Source organism: Danio rerio, chromosome 9, assembly GCF_049306965.1.
Source record: "Danio rerio strain Tuebingen ecotype United States chromosome 9, GRCz12tu, whole genome shotgun sequence".
In the NCBI taxonomy this organism is placed as follows: Eukaryota; Metazoa; Chordata; class Actinopteri; order Cypriniformes; family Danionidae; genus Danio; species Danio rerio.
In genome coordinates, this window is record NC_133184.1 from 51,906,330 (window position 1) to 51,922,500 (window position 16,171).

The 16,171-nt window shown below is 37.4% G+C and overlaps 1 protein-coding gene across 4 annotated transcripts in view; it reads right to left on the bottom strand.

Moving 5' to 3' along the window:
• The window catches only part of scn1laa (sodium channel, voltage-gated, type I-like, alpha), a 99,262-nt gene that overhangs the window by 73,470 nt on the left and 9,621 nt on the right, over positions 1–16,171 (bottom strand). The window lies entirely within an intron of this gene.

Below are 16,171 nucleotides of genomic sequence, written 5' to 3' on the forward strand. Positions count from 1 at the left end.
GTCGAAAAAATCTTTCCTATTGTTTTACTAATTTAAATGTAAATTACATTAATGTAATGATGTAGTCCCGTCCGTGAAGTCACACAAGAGCTGATTCACGGTTTGGTTACCTCTGAGAGGACGGGCACCTTTCAACTTTATTGCTTTACTTTAGAAGCTGCATAGGCTGTGAACAACAGGTAATTAAGTTGTAAATAATGTTCAGTTTGTTGCACAGAGCGATCGTTTGAGAGCAGGTTTGCTTGGCAAGTATGTTTTCTTCTATTTATTTATTTTTTTAAACACTCGACGGTGAAAGTGCAACTGGCACGCCCATCATTTATTTATTCATTCATTTTCTTGTCGGCTTAGTCCTGCCAACTTAAGCCTGGTTTATCCTTCTGCTTCAAGTGATCGGTGTGACCCACGGCGCATGCAACGAGCGTAGCTGTGCATTTATACTTCTGTGCGCTGTTTCTGTTGTTCTGCAAGAACACTTCCAAAACGCTAGTTGGCAGTGAGGTGTTTATGTTCCTCTGTGTCGCGTTTCTTCGCTGGTGTGTTATTTTTTCTAAAAGCTTAATAATGGTGCCGATGAGAGCGATCATATGGCAAGTGTTGATCCGCCAGCCGAGATTAATCAAGTGTTTTCAGAGAGAGAGTGCTGAAAGACTCAAGCCTGTTTCACATGGAAAGCGTGAGCAGCGTGTTTTCATACTGCACGCAGAAGCAGCGTATCAGCGCAAGGCGTGAGCGTAACTGAAGACAATGACAATGTATTGAAAATGACCAAAAACACATTGAATGACAGTAAAAGGTAGCAATTTTACCCAAAAAATGCATCAATAATATCCACAGATTTTTATATAGTCAATCAAATGAACTTTTAAAACGGCAACAAATATGTATTTAGGCCTGAACTACAAAACCAACTTTAAAACAATTTAGTAAGGTTAAATAATCTAGTGGGGTTTTGAAATAAATGAATGCAAATAATCGTGATAACCGTGAAACCGAGATTATTTCTTAGACTTGTATAATTTAAAACCGTTGCATCCCTACTTGACATTGGACATGGTTTATTTAAAGCAATGAGAGAGCACTTTAAGTATGTGTAAATGCTCATGGTCACAATCATGATCATGCAACAAATTTGCAACTTCACCCATATCGAGTTCATGCATCACCCAAATGAGGCTGAAACCCTCAGACCACCAAACCAAATTCATAGCCACCTCAAAACCACCTACTTAGATTACTGGATTTTCCTGTGAGTTCAAGTTACTAGCTGCTGAATTAAATGAAATACTTAAAGTAGAAAGGAGAAGTGCTTTAACATACGCTTAATGCTTGATCTGCAGGTTTAAATCAAATAATAAGCAATCGAAACATTTAATCAACGTGACTGAAAAAATGTACATCCCATTAACAACAAAAAACAAATCAGAGCAAAGTATTTTCCATGGACATTAATCTAAATTTTTTAAGAGGTATACAAATTAATACCATTCAATGATATAGGCAAGACATTTCTGTACAGCTCATTACTTGTTTCATGCTTGACATACAGAGATTACTGTAACTTGAATAACATTTAAGCTCATTTAATTCAAGTACAGTATAAAACATACAGTATCACAAAATGCTCAAACAATGCTTAAAATATATATTGATGGTCATAATTGTCCAGCTAATTGCATGCACAAAAGGTTACCACTAGGTATTAATGACTTGTAACCAATAACATAAAACTTTGACACATACACTGTAGCTTTTGCTGCCAGCGAATGAAAATTTTGATGTACCTAGGCATAGCTGAATAATAAATAACATACTGAGAGAATTAAGCATGTTTCCTTATTCACTTGTAAATCCGACGAGTGTAAAATCCCAGTGAAAAACAAGCTAATTAAAACAAAACACAGACCGTGATGATCCATATGCAATCATCAATGTGGAAAAACCGAAGCAACAATGACGTAAATAAATTTCTCTTATTTTTTTAGCTTGTATTATACTTACTATGTATGTGGGACTCTTATTTTGAGAGAAAAAAAAAAAAAAAACTAAGGAGGTTCTGAGAAGCAGGCAGCCATGCATGACCACGCCAGAATGCAAAATGCAGGATATACGGATTAAAATTATATTAGGTGTCACTTTGAAGAGGCATAAGGATTTTTTAAATGTTTATTTTGTTAGTTTAACATGTTTATTGTGAAAGTATGTTTGTAATGAGGCAACATACACATGTAAACTGCTGAGCATAAGTTTTTAATGCACGTTTATGCATTGTGTCATTTCACTCAGCTCTTGAGTGTGTGATTTCTCTTGAGTTAATGGCCATAAACTTTATAAAATCCATATGTTTATGCAGATACTGATAATAATTCCTGCCTGTGCTTTCATATACATTAAAGCTCTAAATACATCTCAGTCTGTCCCTTTTGTTGGTGTATAACTATAATTTTAGCCTATATTTCATCCACAATACAACTCAGGAGCAAACTAGGTCACTCTTGTGGCTTAAAAGGTTTCTCACTCACACTTTCCAGCTAAAATAAACCTCTCCAAACCCTCAGTTGAAAAGATTTAACTAGGCATCTACTCAATTTGTCAACATTTATTTTGACAACTGAAATATGATTATTTTGCAATTGTATATTTCAGAGTACACTGAAAAAAAAACTCATTGTATTTACTAATTTATTTTTAAGGTAAGTGGTTGAAAATGATTTATAGGGGCTGAATTTAAACAAACAAATTACATTTATTAATGTTTAATTTCATTTGTTTGCTTAAATACAGCCCATATAAATAGTGTGTAAAAACCTTATTTTTTTTGTAAATCCAATGAATATTTTTTTTCAGTGTACATCTCTCTGCGCGTTTATGTGTGTGTTTGTCTGTGTTTAAGCATTAATTAACTGACATAAGCTGCAAAAGCATCAGAGTGAAGCTTATTAATATTCATGACCCTTCCAAATATGGTAAAAACTAACCATCTCATTTCATTCATTCATTCATTTTCTTGTCGGCTTAGTCCCTTTATTAATCCGGGGTCACCACAGCGAAAAGAATGGCCAACTTATCCAGCATGTTTTTACACAGCGGATGCCCTTCCAGCCACAACCCATCCCTGGGAAACATCCACACACACGCTCATACACTACGGACAATTTAGCCTACCCAATTCACCTGTACTGCATGTCTTTGGACTGTGGGGGGAACCGGAGCACCGCATAAGAACTCAAAGCCGGCATATAACCAAAAGCAAAATCATATTGTTAGAAATATTCCATTAACAAAACTTATCAAAATATTTATACATTTACATCAAATGTTTGAGATTGTGTGATCTGTATAGGCTGTCTGATCTTTACAGAAGCTGTAAACTATACGCGCACGGTCACCGCAGATGTTCAACTCTGACTAGAAGCTTTTATTTAGCCTCTAGTCTTCAATTTTTTTTACATAATGTTCAATTACTTAAAATTGATTTTATTTTGTATTTATAGTTTAGAAATTAAATGAGTGCTAGCTTGTTTAGCTGTCATCATTATGCAAGGATCATATATTCATTAGGGATGCCACGGTTCTCAATATAATATTGAACCGTACAGACCTCCACGGAAAAAACGATGAACAAAAAATAATTATTTTACACGTATAACCATGACTGCAGATCAGTCCCTCGCTGAATCTTTCAAGCAAACATACCCAACTGGTTCCGAGAGACACATAAAAATAACAAAGGCAGTGCGGCTGTTTGTTGCTAAAGATTTGCAGCTGTTTTCGGTGATTGGAGATGTGGGCTTTTGTCATTTTATAAAAGCACTCGATCCGCGTTACAGACTACAGTCTCCCATTTTTTCAGCACCGAGATAATTAGGATGGTTTATTTATGTTTACTTAAGTACAAATATGTTTATTTGAAATGGCCAATTTATCTTTATTAACTTCACATGTATGTTTATTTTCAAAGTGTTGGATTTTATGTGTTCCCCAGTTTGTACATGGGCTACGAGCAGCTGTGAGATTTCAGTGTTAATTTTTTTTATACAATACACTAGGAACTAGAGTACTTTTCCTGGCTTTTAAGTAAAATAAAATGAGTATTGCAATAAATCGTTTTAATTTTTTTCTCCTTAACCTCTTACTGTTCCTATTGCCTATAGAATAAAAATAAACACACGTGTCAAGCCATGAGAACTGAACCGAAAACAGTGTTAAAAAACCGAGGTATGTATTGAACCGTGGGCTTACTGTATTGTTGCATCCCTAATAATCATCATATTCGGTTTATTCTTCAGTAGCCTGAAGATTCATTAATAACGTATTTTATAAATGGATTGATTATAGGGACTAAGCTATTAATATTTGATACATTAGGCTAATTAATACATTAAGACATTGAGGTCAGGTAGAAAACAAAAAAAAATCTGTCATGCGATGAAGTGCTGTTGACTGGTATCAGTGCGTGGTATCAACCTTTCATGTCCGATACGAGTACGAGTATTTTAACCAAGTATCCACCTGATACCCGATTCTGGTATCGGTGCATCTGTAGTGTTATCCAATCAGAAGCTTGCTATGGGCATGATTATGATGCAACGCCTGTTGTTGGTGTCCCGAGGGGAAATCCTATTGCTGACACGGGACAACAGCTCATCAAACTGGGCTTGGCTCAGTCGGAAGCACCATGGAAAGCCTCCATCATCCAGGTATAGTTTCTGGAGAATTTGATGAACTCACAGAGCTGGGTGCCGAACAAATACATGTTGTTTTTCAGTTTTAATAAAATCACATAAAGCACAGCTAATCTCTTGATAAAATCCATATTAGCCATTTAGCAAAAAAGCTAGAGTCACCAGGAAGATATAAGCCAATGACATGAAGTAAATTTGACAAACAAATGAAGCCAATTTGATCTGCAACTGAAGCCAGTAAACTCAATGTTCACAAGTCTGTTCATGCCTGAATAGCATGATCTATTCGCACTTGCCGTGTCTGGTGTAAAGTACATGCCATACAATTCACCAAAGCCATTAATCACTGCAGAGTGCATAAAATATGCCCTAATGGAGATGATCTCTTATTTCAGAAAAAGCACTATAAAGACCAAACCACAGTAACAAAATAATCTAATAGATGTTCTTTGGAAAAACCTCAAGATAACGAGCTTTCAGAAAACAACTCATCACTTTGTTGACCACATGTACATCCAGGAACCAAACAAACAAAAGATCACATGTTAAAGCAGGCAGTGAAACCTAGTACAACAGATCCAGATGCATGTCCTGGGACATTTCCTCTGTTATAGCAAGAATCGTTATCAGACATAATTTCCTAATGTCATTATCATCTCGTAATCTGTCTTGGGGTCACTAAGAGGAGACATCATTTCCTTCAGATATCGGACGTCATGAGGCATGACGGAAAGACCAGAAGGATCCAGTTCAGAATCCTGGCAGGCAAACAACGATCGCTGCCAATTAACTAAGCATCATAATGTTATTAATATAAAAAATATATATAAACATGTATGTACTTGTATTCTTCCCTGTCGTTATATCCAGGGTTTCTGCTGATATCATAATGTCAAATTTAAGACCTTTTGAAGACCATTACATATTAAATTTAAGACCTATATCACTAGGGATGCAACGATTATAGATTTTGGTTGTACGATTATTGACCTTATTTTAAAATGCGGAAGTGCGCCTGTTTTCGCGATTGTTTCAGAACTTCCAATTCAGTCGCCTATGGGAGAAATGACTAGAAATAATAAACGTCAGAAAACAATCAAACTACTTGCTCTACAAACAAATGTTTGCATAACTATACAGACCAAGTAGAATAATATAATAAGGAAATATCAGTTTGCAACATCAAACAGTGAAACGTGCCGTTTTTAATGTCTAAAAATAAACGGAAGTGAATGAGACCGGAAGTCTCGAGCCTAAAAGATTCAAATGGCTGCACCCACTCATACGCAAAGAATTAGGTGAATAGTCTGAGAAATAATCACGTTTTCATGGTTATCACGATTATTATAAATTCATTAATTTTAAAACAGTTCTAGTTAAGAAACTGTAAATAAATCATAGAACAATGAATAAATAAATAAATAAATAGTATTTGTCTAATGCAGGGCTTGAAATTAACTTAAGGGAGCACCGTAAAACATTTAGGAGCACCAACTAACAATGAATGAGCACCGCTGCAAGTTGTATATTACAGATTTATTCTATTTGAAAACATCATCAATCAGGACTAACAAAAACCAGAAACAACCATCTAATTCTGTTATCACTTATTGGTATTTGTGCAATAATTCCAAAATGAATATCTAATAATTATAGAATAATAATGATGACGACAACAATAATACTAACATTACATAACATTATCATGCTGCCATGTGAGTAACGTGCTATAAAAAGTCCAACTTACATTATGAAAAATAAATCACTGGTTTGCATCAAACACAAATGAAGCATAGCAGTAAGAAATATACATTTTATACTATTGTTGTAGTACACATGTCAATATCGGACAAAAGAAAGGAAAAAAAGTCTCACTTCTACTACTCTTTAAAGCAGGGGTTCTCAACTGGTTTGGCCATGGGACCCACATTTTTACATGGTCAACGAGCCGCGACACAAATTTTTAGGAACTATAATACAATTTTAGGAATTACAATTAATTAGTATTTATTTGTTAACATACATTAGTAGTGACTAGGGGTGTCACGATTTTTAATCGAAATCGATCGAAATTTATGCTCAATTTCGATTATCGAATCAAAAAATAGAATCGTCGATGCTGCCACGCCCCCATGTCACGTCAGCTTGGCTTGCCAAGCGGGAAAAAACACGCTTGTTGAAGTGCTTGTTAAACTGCAGACGCAGGAGACCCGTCGACAGAGCTTAAATCCTCTCCTCTTTCAATGAAGTTGCCGGTGTTTAAGCATTTTGGATTTGATTTATGGGTAAAACAAAGACCATACAAGTCAGGTAGTTTTAACGGTAGGCTACAAATAATGAATTGGTCATTAATTAATTATTCATAATCGAAAATCGAATCGTGCCTTTAGAATCGAAAATGTAATCGAATCGAGGATTTGGAGGATCGTGACACCCTTAGTAGTGACAGAAAAATCATAATAAAATCAACAAGACTTAATAAACTATATTTTATTGCTGTCATTTAACAAAATGTATCAAATTATAGAAATATTACAAAGTAAAAACGACAAATACTGTAAACAGTGGTTAGGGTAAGGAAAGGATTAGTTACCATGAACTAAACTGAACTATTAATAAAACATGTTGTCTGGTTTCTAAATTTCGTTTTAATTAAGAAGGTTCTCTTGTGAGAGCACCTTGCTACATGCGACACACTGAGGCTTTAAGTCTTATTTGTCGCCAATATATGTAAATCCATACTTTATTCAGGGTGGTACTAGCGCTTCGACATATTTGTTGCTATAATTAAATGAAATTTCACATGTCAAACGGTAGGGTTGTCATGCACGCATTTCAAAATAAAAGTCAAAACAAGTTAAAAGTTAAACTTTTGTTGTTGTTTTTTTTTTTACCACACACTCCGCGACCCACTGAAAATGTTCCCGCGACCCGGGAAACACTGCTTTAAAGGTTTTGGTTTCGGTTTGCGAGTCAAAAAACAGGCGAGTCAGCCGACCCAATGAATGCGGTGCAGAGCAGTTATTCTCATGATGACCACCTGCACAATATCGTTCTTTGTCATGAGCCGAAGTTTGCAACTCATCCACATTCAGTCAATGTCATTCAGCGAGTCTTTCTGCACTCTCTCCAAAAACACTTTACTGATCTCGGCTGGTGGATCAATATTTGTAACTTTAAATGAGGTTGCAAACCTGTGTACTTTTCATTGCTTCTTCCTCAAACTTCAGACGTTTGCAGTTCCCGCGGTCACAAAAGCCCCATCTCAACTAGTGCGCCTGAAAAGCGTGAGCGCGACAGCGCGTTGCGTTGCATGCCTCTCGCTCCTTTGGAAACAATAAACTTGCCTTAGCTAATACCCTCAGTCATAGTTAATCCAGTGTGCGTGGTTATTAGTCTCGGTGTATAAACTAGCGCACAGTTTGCATAACTTTGTTTAGTTGCTGCAGTTTTGTTCTGTGCAGAAACACGGTGTTGGGCCTTTATGATTAATTAACCGTGATGAATTAAAGCGCGGTTAATAGTGAAACCGGTTGAACGCTGCATCCCTATATATATCACAATATCAAAAACACGCATATACAAAAAGAGAAAATGCAAATAAATAATTAATAAATAAGTGTATTCAAAGTCAACAGGACTGAAGACAGGTTAGTTGCATCATTGAACTACAGAAATAATTTTTTTTAAGGCTGATTCATACGATTTATGCATCGCGCATCTTCACTGACTGCGCACGCACCTCCAATGGACGAGGCTCTTTAAAAAGACAGAGGGCGGTCAAAAGAAAGCTACCATGAAGTCAGACGGATAAACGGAGAAGTAGAGCGTTTCCGAACCTACGTCATATCATTAATATCGCTCAAGCTTTTTAAACCAATTTTTTAAAATTATTTATTAGAATGATTATAAAGATTTTTATAACCATTCAAGATTTTTAAAATCAAACTTTGATGCATTACTTGCTTTGGTTCATTTCTCTGAAAGTTCAACCTCTTAAAGGTAAATTTTAATGTCTACAGAACAAATATATTTTATTTTGAAAAGAACTACAAAAAAATACTGACGTTTCTTTTTATTTTGCCCGCACCACAATTCACACATTACTGGCTAGTTAGTTTCTGTCCTCTGCTTATAAGCTAAAAAGGCAATAATGGTCCAACATTCCTAACCATTATCACTAATAAAGCCTAAAAAAAACAGGCATCAGTATATTGTTTGAGAGTTATCAACTTTTGCAATAGCCTCTTTTGCCTTTTACAAACTTTTCCTTAAGGTTTTTCCAAACTTTTTAAACAAAAACTTGCCTCTCTTCCCACTGCTGTTGCAATTTCTAGCTGACAATTATTGGTCATCTGGTTTTCCCTATGATCACGCATGGACGGATCAAAAAGCTGTCTAGTCGTACTGGTTTCAGATAAAATCTCGTAGAAGTGTTTCATATTCAACTCAACAAAACAAAACGCGGCAACTCGAGTCTTAAAAAATTTACTGCACTCCACCAGCCGAAATCATGTCGCGCACACCCAAAGCAAACCTTCGCAAACTCTGCAATGACGTCACATTTGCCGTGCGAACTGAGTTCGATAAGCTGATTGGTTATCGCATGTTGGTCTCATTTGTAGTTGTAATACCGCAAATTACATTTGGACCGGTTAAATAAAGAACTACAACAACACAAAAACCAAGCAACAACCACAAATAAAGAATTTAAATGAGCGTTAAATATAGCGTTACATGGACATCGCAAAAATAAGACCTGTGCCGAAATATTTAAGAACAAACACAGCAAATTTATAACTTTAAGGCCTAAAATTTTGATTTTTAAATTTTAGACTTTGTGAGACCCCGTAGAAACCCTGTTCATCTTTCTCTCACACAGACAAAAACACATTGTACTTTATCCTGCAATCTGCTCATCCACCCTTTAATGAACAATATCCAATGAATTATTCCACTGGCAATCTTTCTTTCTCTCCCCGAGTCTTCACTCACGTCCCTCTCCTAGTCTATTTTTTGCGGGACTCTTTAAAAATTCATTTCACCATTTGTCTTGACTTGCTGTCCCTACTAGGATCCATTCCTAGGAGAAAGATAGTAGGGATTGGGGAATGCAACAATATATTTATCAGTTAAAATGACCAGAAGCAACTTGCATTATCAATCACCCACTAAAATGAATAAACCACTTATTCTTTTGGTTCTTGCAGATGCATTTCAGTTTAAATTTATTTTGCAGAATGCTGCATTCTCAGTTTTATTATTTAAGACAAAGAAATGTGGCATATAAAATAATAATATTTATAATATTAATAATAATAAAAATAATATGATGATATAATAAAAGACTATTTATGGACCACGAGGCAAGGGGGCGGGTATTTTCACTTTTCACAACAGCAGCTCACCTTTGCTCGTGTTCAAACCAAACTAAGATCAGCGCGGTTCGAACTAAGATCGGTGCGGTTTTTCACATGGCAGGTTTTTACGTCCTTCATACATGTTGAGAGATCGAGTTTATCGACTTCATAAGGGAAGGGAATATGTCTTGACAATATGTCTTGACAATCCACACAGACATGACTTAGTAAAGCGTGAAGTCATGTAAGATTTTACTTGTTGCATTAGTCTGAATGTAAATCCCCTCGTCAGGCAGCTCTGAAGTAGCGTGAGAGAGTGCACCAAATCGCATTTATTGCAAAGCTATTAACAAAAGAAAAATACACAACTTAACACACTTAAATGCTTGTATTTGTGGTATTTGCACCAGCTCTGCGATGCAAGCCCACAACGTCATGCATTGGGTTAAATTAGGCTGTCCAGTCTCTGTGTTCAGTCCGTCACTACCATGATTGAAACCCAGACAGGCAGTCAGGCAGAGTATACAGAGAGTGGAGAAAAGCACATTGGTGCAATTATAATGTATCTAATATTTTTATATTTAAAAAATTGCGATACCTCAATTTAATATAAAATTAAATCATCTTAAAACGTAAATTCGAATTAATCGTAAAATCTATTAAAAAAAAAAAAAAAAAAAAAAAAAAAAAAATCGCTCATCCCTAATTTGCCACAAATCCATTTCTAACGAAAGTCTGTAGAATTGGAGGCCAATTATTTTTATGTTTAAATACAGTTTAGACCTCTTTCAGTCAAGTGATATACAGTCTGCTGTGATATTCAGTTCAGATTTATTGATTTTTGCAGTGTTTTGATATCTGAAATTAAGGCCGGACAATTTAAATGAGCGACAAACAATAAAACTTTATAAGGAAAATGTTTCAAATTTAGGTGATACAAACACAGTAACAATTTATCCCAAAAGTATTTAGGGTAACACTTCAGTTTAACCAGTTAAACTCTGCTGTTATTTGGGGATTTCCGCCTGGATTTTGTCTACCCAAATTTAAAAGCTTCCCAAATCCACATGCAGAGGTGTAAATGCAAAAATTTGGTATCATTTTAAAGAAAACCCTTTGAATTTTCATAAAACACTACTGAAAGTGTTTAAAATATCTGTATATGTTCTCTGTGTTATAATGAACACTAAACAAAAGAGGCGCTTTTTGTATTTTTTTTTTATAAACTCAAATTTGAAAGTGTACCTTTTAGGTTCTGTGTGGTCTAGCGTGCTGAAATTAAGTGGTTCCTGCATGTCTGTAATCATAGGAAAAAGAAAAATGTCTCTACCATAATCTATGCAAAAGTTATTGTATTCCAACTGATGAGAGGCGCTATACAAGCCACAGGGATCGATCATTGTTTTCATATTTCACTATTCTTTTGTTTGATCAAACATATTTCACTGTGTTTGGACCACGTCAGACATATAAAAGAACTACAAAACTATCATCTGTCCTTTTGAACGGTTGTATCTTCTGCACTGTAAACAAATCCTGGTTGCCTTAAATTTATAAGCTGAATCAAATCAACCTTAAGAGTCCATTGAACTTATATTATGTTAAACTGACTTAAAACAGCTTGTGCAACTTATAAAATCAAGTTAGAACATGATTAACTTAGATTAATAAGTTACAATGACCTAAAAACATATGCTGTCGGGACTAACTGGTCATATCACTTTTTACAGTGTGGTCAACTACAATCCTGACTCCACATTGCACGTCTTGCGATATATCGATGCCAAAACCATATACAGTGAAGCCCTAAATAAAATCTTTGCACATTTACATTGTAACTACATTCATTTTCAAAAGTCTAACCAAGAGAGAGTATCTTCAGCAGCGTGTCAAGGACGTAATAAAGCCAGATTATTATCCGCAGGTAGTACATTGTGTCCTCAGAGAGATTAACTGGTTGTTGACCGCATCTGTACTCCCAGCAGATTCAGCAGTCATTTTAATTAGAGCTTGAGCGGCTGACTGACAGGCCTGGATATCCAAACAAGAGCTAAAATAAACTTCAAACAGAGGCACGAGTCAACATGTAAGCGATGGCTGAGGTTACTCCAAATTACACATCATATTCATCACATGATTAGCATCGACAACAGCAACATGATTCTCTCTCAAAGCCTCTAATCTCTTCTCGTGACATATTGACTCCTCTGCAAGACAAATACAGCTGACGGAGAGAGGTTGCATCAAATACCTAGCAGCCTCATCAAAAATATGTGCATCAGACTACACTTTCAGAAAGCGTAAAATATTATTGTTATTTTGTTGCATGTTTTAGGGGTGGCATGGTGTAGACTCACAGTGAGAAGGTTGCTGGTTCGAGTACGGGCTGGGCCAGTTGGCATTTCTGTGTGGAGTTTGCATGTTGTTGGTGTGGGTTTCCTCCGGGTGCTCCAAAGACATGCGCTATAGGGGAATTGGATGATCTAAATTTGATGTAGTGTATAAGTGTGTGTGTTATTGAGTGTATGGATGTTTCCCAGTTATGGTCCTTACTTGTCAGGGGTCACCACAGCAGAATAAACCGCCAACTATTCCAGCATATGTTTTACACAGTGGATGTCGTTCAAGCCGCAACCCAGTACTGGGGAAACACCCAGGGGGCTCTAGTGTGCATGTCTCGGGGATAGGCACATTTTTTAAGGGCTCCTCTCTGTGGCCTCAGTTAAGTTATTAAATGACTGTGTTTTTGTTCGACTTTAATGCTTTTAATTGTGTTTACAGTTTTTATACATCCCAAACTTCTCCTAAAGCTTGAAAATGCCGAAACCGAGTGCCTCACATAAAGGAAAGGTCGCCGGAGCTAATGCTAAGGCTAACAATTTACCTGAAAAGTCTGAAATACTACCAGACACCGCTTTTGCCTCATGTAAAGAAATGAGTAAGAAGATGTCGGAGTCAATATTGCAAGGTGTGAACGATCGCTTCGATGCTTTTAAACTCAACTTCCAGAAACTTATGGCTTCACAGGATGAACTACAGGTCCGTGTGACAAATCAGGAGATGGCGGCGAGCGACTTTGATGCGTGATTGCACGATTTAGGGTGCTTTCACACTAGCACTTTTGGTCTGCACCAGAGTTCGTTTGACGTCATAGTACGGTACGTTTAGCTAGTGTGAATGCGTCTTCTGGACCCGGGTGCGGACCCGTGAACCGTACCCGAGTCTGCCTGAAAGAGGTGGTCTGGGGTACGGTTCATGCGAACTCTGGTACGGTTCACTTCAGATGTGAATGCAATCGTACCAAATAACGGAAGTGTACTATTGTGAACTGCCAACTGTACAACAAACTATCGTTTTCATAACGTTTGTTTGTTCGTGTGTGTGTGTCTTGTTTCGTACCTTGGTGACACTGAGCCAGGGCAAACACAGTGATGTCTGCTTGTCTCCTCTAAAAACAGCTTCTGTAGACGCTGTGTGATGTTCTGAATGTGCATATTATTTTTGCGGCAGATGGACGCAAGTTGCTTTCTGTATGTCCAAAAGCTTTCAGTAAAAGCAGAATGACCGCGATGTGCGAAAGTCTTTCCATTTCGGCACTTGCTTGCGTGGCCGTCACCTAGCAACGGCCGTAAACAAAACAGCAGCTCGATGACGCAAGCTTACCAGGGTTCAGAAAGAAAAAAGACAGTGTGAACACAAACCAACCGAGGAGGTGGCAAGGGGGAGACAATCGAACTTGGGTATGGTCCAGGCAAATGAACCAAGTGTGAAAGCACCCTTAGAGACTAAAGTCTCTGAACTATCCAAACAAAATATGCAACTTCGGGACAAAATTATGGATCTGGAGGTCAGTTCACGACGACAGAATATTAAGATCGTGGGTATATAGGAGGACGAGGAAAAAGGTAAACCCACTGATTTTGTCTCCCGGCTGATTCCACAGCTCCTCGGCGAAGAACACTTTCCTCACCCAGTTAAAGGTGCTGTGGGTGGCAAACTGGCTGTGGGTGGGAGACCACGCACAATCCTGGCGCGTATACACAACTTCTAAGAGAAGGAATTGATTCTGTGTCGCGGGAGACTACAACCTCTGGAATATAAAGGCAAAAGGGTTTTCATTTTCCCTGATTATACAGCAGAGGTCATGTCTTAACGGAATGCCTTTAAGGATGTAACGCAAGCGCTACATAAAAAAGGAGTCAAGTTCACAGTGGGATACCCGGCCAGATTGCAAATACATCAGAATGGAGATACGGCGCCTGAAGTATTCGATGACCCAGCCCAAGCCGCAAAATTTTGGAAAAGTACAGTACTGGGAAACACCCATTCACACACATACACTATGGCCAATTTAGTTAACTCAATATACCTATAGCAAGGGCTTTACATTAACACCAACCAACCCGCCAAATGCGGGTAGACTTCAGCTTTTGCGGGTTAGGCTCTCACAATAGCCACTTTGGCAGGTTGGAAATCATTTTTACATTGTAGTTTTCTTAAAGCAGGGTTCGACAATAAGGATGGCCTAATATGCGTGCAAATGTGATCTTAGAATCGAGAAGCAGCACGACTAGCAAAAATAACCATGTTCGCGTGAGCAAAAGCAGGTGAATACATTATGAGTATGATTACTCACGCGCACAGGTGATGTTAAAAAGCTATATATATATATATATATATATATTCATTTTCATTCATTTTCTTGTCGGCTTAGTCCCTTTATTAATCCAGGGTCACCACAGTGGAATGAACCGCCAACTTATCCAGCAAGTTTTTTACGCAGCAGATGCCCTTCCAGCCACAACCCATCTCTGGGAAACATCCACACACACGCTCATACACTACGGACAATTTAGCCTACCCAATTCACCTGTACCACATGTCTTTGGACTGTGGGGGAAACCGGAGCACCCGGAGGAAACTCATGCGAAGTCAGGGAGAACATGCAAACTCCACACAAAAACACCAACTGAGCCGAGGTTCGAACCAGCGACCTTCTTGCTGTGGGCCGACAGCACTACCTATTGCGCCATGCCACTGCCTCGCCCCTATATATATCCTTTTGTAAGCAGCAGCAGCAGCCTTTCTGCTTTCATTTTAATTACTCTCAGGCACATGGTGATACTTTTATTATCACTCGTGGTATGTTTTTACCTGCTTTCTTTTGCTTACAGTTATTTTTGTCAATATAGTTTAATTGTCATCTTTTACAATAACATTGCTTTAATATGACAATATCCCCATTTATGTGTAGTAACCGCTGATCTGAGTGCTTTAGCCAGGACAGATTACTGTGCACATTTTAGATACTTGACAATAGATCTTTTTATATGTCAATTTAAAAAAAAGAAAAGTTTTGTTGAATAAAAGGGTGCACGTATGCAGCTATATATTTGCTTGTTTTGACATTTAAAATGTGTGGCTAAGAATTTTTTTTTTTTTTTTTTTTTTTTGGTGTGGTTCGAGATGAATTTGGTAAATCCTTACTTTTGAGCCCTAAAAAGTCATGTGAAATAAAAACCAATTGCAATGTGACAACCCATTTGCTCATGCACAGTGAGCAAACTCATACACAACAAACACAAACGAAATAAATGAGGAGGCATGTGGACAACACAACATCTAAATCAAGTCATTTTAGCATGCCAAAGTCACATTTATTCATAAAAAATATATTTTCCAAACAACAAAATTGTGGCTAGTGAAAATGGCAAGTGGCTAGTAATGTTGGAAATCTACTAGCCACAGTGGCTGGTGATCGAAAAAGTTAATGTAAAGCCCTGCCTTTAGCGCATGTCTTCCTCCGGAGCACCCGGAGCAAACCCCCGCCAACACAGGGGGAACATGCAAACTCCTCAGAAACGCCAACTGGGACTTTTTCTTGCTGTGCCACTGTGCAGCTACTTGGATATCCAAATAAAATAAAATACACAAGCTATTGAAACACGTCAGGGCACTAAGATACTCAAGAAACAAATTGTTATGTTTTATTCTCATAAAATTAAGCAACGCAAGCAGCTATAATATCAGTCTTGTATGCAAATCCCCCCCCAATTTTCTCTCTCTGTCGCCACACCGTTTAAATCAGCCTCATTTCTCTTCCTCCAGAAAGCAAAAACCACAACC